Genomic DNA, 7,080 nt, shown 5'->3' with positions numbered 1-7,080 from the left:
GTGCAAACTGAGTAAATATAAATGTTCATGTTATAAAGTTTTAACGAATCACAAATCCTTAAAAATATTCGATAATAATAGACTTGTATACAATGTTTTATAATGTAAACACAAATTATAATGATCGTTGACCTTATTAATCTCAATTGACTAGGATTGTCAGTTTTTCTCTCTAAGGTCTGTTGTTTTTTCATGGGCTTTACGGCTTTCGTCCACCAATAAAAACTTGCCTTCACGAAAAAGCCCAAACCAATATAATTTAGTTATATCAATACTAAGATAATTCATATCAAATCATGATCATGACTTATTAAATAAAGCAGTAAGTAGTCTGTTATTTTCTTTTTAATAGTGTATGCTTACAGCATCTGATAAACCGGTTTCTGGTTCTGACACTGTCCTGTAAACTGGATCTCCAAGGTTGAAATAACATTTTGTAATATAGTTGTTTTCATCAATTACTGTAAGATAGGCAGATCTTGTACAGCAGTTACCACTTAAATTGAAAGAAATATAAACTCCTTTTATTCTTATTATTTGTGCAATGATGTTAATATGGCTTGTACATGTATTTATCTTTTTCATTAATTGTTAAACTATTTCTGTGGCTGCTTGCATGTATTTTAAATGTTAACAATAAGCATTTTCATCGAATAACTTGATAAAAGTTTTCGGCATGTTCAATGTATCAAGCGGTCCCATGAAGTAACTGAAATATGTATTTTAAAATATATATTTCACTGTAAAGTACATACATATATATCAAATTGCATTTCATTGTAGCGAGAGAATGATACAAACGATCGGTCCAGACGAACTTCATTATTGTTATAAAAAATTACATGCATTAACAGGGAATAGGAGATTCGTAACAACTCGGCCGATTCCGTACCTCATCTAGAAGGAGAGAAGCAGAGTCAGCCGATGATTGCCGATTGGGAGGGAGAGGTCAGATATCACACATACCTGACATTTACAAACAATGGTGACTTCGACATGTTTGTGTGACGTAAATTTAATCCGATGCTTCCTTTCAATGAGGTCAGTGCTGCATCGTAATGTATAACTGACTGTCCAAACCAGTTGTATAATGAACACATACCGTCTTCAAACGTAAGTGAACAATTTCCTGTATTTGACGTCACAGAACATGTGGTCGGGGTATCAGACCTAATCTGCAAAACACATTTTTACCTTTTAATACATTTCCTGTTAACCCCATGTTAACAGATAACAACTCTTTCTATTTCTTTAACGTGTGTTCTGGGTTATCATTGACTTGCAAATGTTATTACCTCATACGTTGTAAAATGAAATTTCTAGTGATGCTATATAAATTAACTTGACAATAAATAGGACATACTTTGGTGCCATTCAGTGAAATGATTAGCAAACTGTTAAAGGACATATTTATATAACATGAAAATCAATTCTAGCTCTCCTGTTTGTTCTATTTATGTACCGTTGTTTTTGATGATATTTGATTGAATTTGATTATTTTATTGATATGTCAACTCTCCATTTTTCAGTATAAATATATGCCCTCTTTTGTCATCTACATGTCCGATTAAAAACTAAACGCTCGTGCATGTTCACGATATACGGACTTAATTAACAGACACACGTGCTAATCTAACACAGGTATGAGAAAAAAATGAGTAAAATCAACAATTCATGCGTGTATGGCCATCATCTCAAATTTGGGTGATCAAATCTTAAAGTTCATGACACAAGTCACGGGATCACATCTTTAAATACATTAGCAACTGTCAGTTGTCGTATTTATCGATCACGGTATATTAGTTTGCATGTAAAGCTCTATCAATTGAACAGAATAATGGCCATGCCTTCGGATTCAAGTCCTATTGTATGATTATGATAATGAACCAACTATTTATCTTATTGTAATTTGTGTATTAAATAATAATTATGGTTTATTGCTATGGTCAATGCAACATTAGTGTTAAAGGCAGAAGTGGTATACTATGTTTAAACAGATAATTGTTTAAAAATTGGTTTACAAATTATTCAACATATCATTAAATTTTGAACGTACGAAAACAGTCCTTGTTTCTTGTTGAAGGTTTTCAGTAGATCCTAGTTCATAAACAGAAACTGTAAGTGTCCTGCAATTGAAAGTTTTCTTAGGCTTACGAAACATTTCAGTTTATTACTCATACAGGTAAAACATAAAAAAAGGTATTTTTTTGTTACCAAATTCAACATATACAAATTTGTTTTTTATTGTCTTGCAAGAGAGATAATAAAAAGTATTGTTTTTAACATTTACAACAAATATGTGCATATACCGTGATGCAATGCATGGGTTTGTGTTACATGTACATGTCGTGTAAATTAATTTTATATTTCAAATGCAATTGTGACGTTTCATTATCTTCCTAACAGCAACTGTTATCGATATGATGTTTGATTAATGATAGCAGCAAATAATATACTAATAGTGTTCATTAACTTTCACGATAATAAACAAACTTAAATTCTTCCATGACACTCACACTGTCTTGTACGAAGACGTCGCTAAAATGTTAAAACTACCATTAGCCATTCCACCAGCTAATATCAAATGAGTTTCAGTTGCCATATCGACTACAAAATGGCGATCGTTTTCTATTCTTACGATGAATGTCTGGTTGTTTGGTGAGTAGTTTAAGGCAGTATACTCGATCTTTGATGTAGTATCGGCGATCAATTCTACAAATAAATAGTTTTGTGATTTTAAATTCACTATATCAATCTGATAATTACTGTTAGCGACTTAAATAAAATTGCCTTACTCAATTGAGTACAACATCATCTGCTGTTTATATACGTTAAAAAGCTCCTATTTCTGACGCTTTTTTATATAGTCAAAAAAACATGTCTATTTTTAAAAAAATGGGAAAAGATATAAAAACAAAAATGTCGAAATAATGGAAATAGAAAGAAATTGCAACATACCACGGAATTATAAAAATACATTCTCTGCAATTGTAACTAAAAATAGTGACAAGTTCTATTTCTTTAAAATATCAATAAGTAATGTAAGGTCAAAAGCACCTCTCTGAATTTGTTACACAGTAAAGCTCAAACAAGTCATTTGAAAATAAGGGATGTGTATATCGTTATAATACAAATCAAGGCTCCAAAGAGCCTTTGTTACTCACCTGATACTGATTCCTACAATTGATGCATGAAATTATGCAACTATATACTTTTTTAATCAGAGATAAATGTCAAAAACTGCATTTCACCACTACGTTCTATTTTCAGCCATGTCGGCCATGATGGTTGGCATCGGGGTCAACTAATATATATTTGAACTAGATATACTAATGATAATTGAGGCTTAGTGTGGTTGAATCGTCTATGTATTTTCAGAGGAGAAGATTTTTGTAAAATATGCTAAAAATTTACAAACTATCATAAACGATCTACTATAAAGGGCAATTGTAGATCTTACTTTGTCTAAAATAACTAATTTAGGGGCAGCAACCAAACAACAGGTTGTCTGATTCGTCTGACATTCTGATGAACATGTTTACCCAAGTAAGAAGCAAAATATAAAATTAATGAACTCTGAGATTTACTCTAAATGGTTTAGGTACAGAGATATAATCCAAAAACTGTATATTCACTCCTATATTATACGTGTTATATTTTAATTTTATGTTGGTTAACAGGCGGGGTCGTCGGAAGCATTTTATAAACTAGATACAAGTGATTAAATTTACCACAAAAGGAGAATTTTTGTAAAAGTTAACAGTCGACGGACGGACGATGACGAACACGACGACGGAGGACAACGCACGCCAAGTGATTAGAAAATATCACTTGGCCCATTGTGCCAGTTGGAATAAAAAAAAACTACAAAAGAATAGACAAAAGGTAGAACATTTTACAGGTTGTTCGAACGATTTTCTGTATAAAGTCAACTAACCTGAAGGCACATTTACGATTAGCTTGAGCTTAACTGGTCTTATCTTCGATGAAGATGTTCTGCGGAAAGTATTTCCATATTCATCGATACCAGAAATGCTGACTTGATATTCCTGTAAACATTTAAGAAAACTTAAAATCTATAGTAGTGTTGAAGTAACTACAATCGAAATTAAAAATTTTGCAGTCACCTAATGTAAAATAATTTTATCGAAATGTCTAATAAGACGAACTGCTATTATTTTCGAGAAAAAAGTTTGAAACTAAAATTACGACTCTTTATATTTTGTAGCCGGGTAAAAAATATTGGCTATTCGACTCTAATGCAGTTTTAAAAAGCTAACAGTTCAAAATTACAGCCATGCAGGTGTTCGTGTCTTCTTTTTTCTATAATCTTAGATACAGTAGATTTTTCGGACAACATCTGAAATTATATAGTTCTATATATTTATCATCTTCTGTAGATTCATTTATTTTCGTTGGTACTCAGTTTCGTAGATTGTGGAAAACTTGTCTTTTTTATATCTGATTTCAATGTTTTGCTTACGTCTGCATACAACCTAATAGAAAATTTGCAATTCGTTGAACATTTTAACTCGTGGCTTATAGGAATCCCCAAAAAGCAAAAAAAATGGTATCAAACGAATGATAATTAATCCACAGTTGTTTGATCCTTATAGTCCTTGTTGTTTCAGCAGAGTAGCCGTAAAATTATTTAAATTTAACATACCTGCGCTGTAAACTGAGTTGATGCCAAAGCCACTGTTGCGTAAGACGATGACACATGTGTTATGTTGAGATGTTCTACAGTGCCATAATTATCAGTCAGAATAACATCTGATAGTGCGTTACTGTAGTTCAGTAAATTGTACACTGTTATTTCAATTGTGTAGTTGTCCCCTGTTAATGAAAGGTAAAAAGAACACTAAACATGCTAAGTAATCTAATCTCCCCGAAATTTTACAGATCATTTCATCGTCATTTTTAAAATTACATTTTCTGTTCTTCATTACCAATTGTGTGGTATGATAACACTTTTCAACTTTCATACATTGCTTGTTAATTTCATAATCGATTTCAGTGTTTTAATGCGATCAGATCTAAAACTGTTAGCTATTAGATATAATGAATATCTATACTTTTTGGACACTAAATACTGAGTATTTGGCAATATATCTTCGTTACGTTTAAAGCTGTCAAACCTCGCTAACTTTTGTCAGAAAGAGGGGCATTCGGTTACCAATTCAACTATAAACAATAACTAACAAGATCAAAGAAAGATACTAACAGTCTGCCATTAATAACATTTTGAGTGATATTGGGTATATTAAAACCTGGCAATAACTGTTTTCATTCGAATATTCCATGAACGGCTGTTAAGGAAACAAATAGTATTTTGAAGAGGCGGTTACAAATGATAAACAATCAGACTTTGAAATCATTAAAGATGTTATATTTTACTTACCTGCAATAGGATTTCTGGATATTCTGTACAAATAATCATTGTGATACTTTTCCAGAATAAAGTAATTAAAATCCACACCTGTCTGTGCTGTTATGTTTACTTTCCATGCTTTCTGTGTTCTTCTTGTAATAGTATACAGACCTGGCGAAGGTCCCTATTGAAAAGGTTTTTTATAAATATTAGAACGATAGTTAAAAAGTCAGAATCTACAATTTGTAAACAACTGCTGCTGGTGTATGAGTCCTGAGTTGAAGAGACATGAAGTTATATTCTTTGTGTGTGGATTGTTTAAGTCGTTTCCTTGGTCTAGTTAAAAAAAAATATACATATACAAACCATATGATGTACTACGAGTACTAACTATACGTATCAGTTGTAAAAAAAACAATTGCAACCGTAGCAAAAAATTGCAATAAAACACACAATTAGTTTTACCCTGCCACATAGAATATGCGCCAATTCAAACCTGTTGCCTGTATTTTATGGAAATAGAAAACAAACAATATCCACAACAAATATGTAAACGATTGAACAGAACAGACATGACGTGATTGTAGTATAAGTGTATGAGTGCATTTCGAATAGTTAATCAGTTAAAATTGAGAATGGAAATGGGGAATGTGTCAAAGAGACAACAACCCGACCAAAATAAAAAAACACAACAGCAGAAGGTCACCAACAGGTCTTCAATGTAGCGAGAAATTCCCGCACCCGGAGGCGTCCTTCAGCTGGCCCCTAAACAATTATATACTAGTTCAGTGATAATGAACGCCATACTAATTTCCAAATTGTACACAAGAAACTAAAATTTAAATAATACAAGACTAACAAAGGCCAGAGGCTCCTGACTTGGGACAGGCGCAAAAATGCGGCGGGGTTAAACATGTTTGTGAGATCTCAACCCTCCCCCTATACCTCTAACCAGTGTAGAAAAGTAAAAGCATAACAATACGCACATTAAAATTCAGTTCAAGAGAAGTCCGAGTCTGATGTCAGAAGATGTAACCAAAGAAAATAAACAAAATGACAATAATACATAAATAACAACAGACTACTAGCAGTTAACTGACGTGCCAGCTCCAGACTTCAATTAAACTGACTGAAAGATTATGATTTCATCATATGAACATCAGGCACAATCCTTCCCGTAAGGGGTTTAGTATCATACCATCATAACATATATGAGAAGAACATAACCCGTGTCATGCCAACAACTGTTTTTAGAATAAATGTGTTTAGTTCCGACGCAAAGACCTAATCAGTGACTCAATATTAACGCCAAAATATGCAATCTTTAATGACTTGACAACAGTATCGTAATTATATCCCTTCTTAATAAGTCTATTCAAAGGTTTTGTAAGTTTATGAGGTGAATACTGACACCTTTGTGCTTTATAAAGAATATTTCCATAAAAAATTGGATGTGAAATACCTGAACGTATAAAAAGTCTGCATGTTGAGCTATATTTACGAATGATGTCTTTATACCGATGATAAAATTTAGTAAATGTTTTGACTAGTTTGTGATATCGAAAACCCTGGTGTAATAATTTTTCAGTAATACATAAATTTCTCTCGTTAAAATCTAAAACATTGTTACATACACGAGCGAATCGTACAAGTTGAGATATATAAACACCGTAAGATGGTGACAAGGGAACGTCACCATCTAAAAACGG

The 7,080-nt window shown here is 32.3% G+C and overlaps 1 long non-coding RNA gene across 1 annotated transcript; it reads right to left on the bottom strand.

The window, feature by feature from the left end:
* Positions 1-2,634: 2,634 nt before the first annotated feature.
* On the bottom strand, positions 2,635-5,443 carry LOC134695998 (uncharacterized). Its single transcript, XR_010102879.1, has 4 exons — positions 5,402-5,443; positions 4,667-4,836; positions 3,938-4,049; positions 2,635-2,712 (listed from the first exon to the last, which is right to left on the bottom strand). It is a non-coding gene; the product is annotated as an uncharacterized LOC134695998 (long non-coding RNA).
* Between the last annotated feature and the right edge of the window lie 1,637 nt (positions 5,444-7,080).

This window comes from Mytilus trossulus, chromosome 14 (genome assembly GCF_036588685.1).
Source record: "Mytilus trossulus isolate FHL-02 chromosome 14, PNRI_Mtr1.1.1.hap1, whole genome shotgun sequence".
Classification (NCBI taxonomy): Eukaryota; Metazoa; Mollusca; class Bivalvia; order Mytilida; family Mytilidae; genus Mytilus; species Mytilus trossulus.
This window is presented reverse-complemented; position numbering and strand designations above follow the sequence as displayed.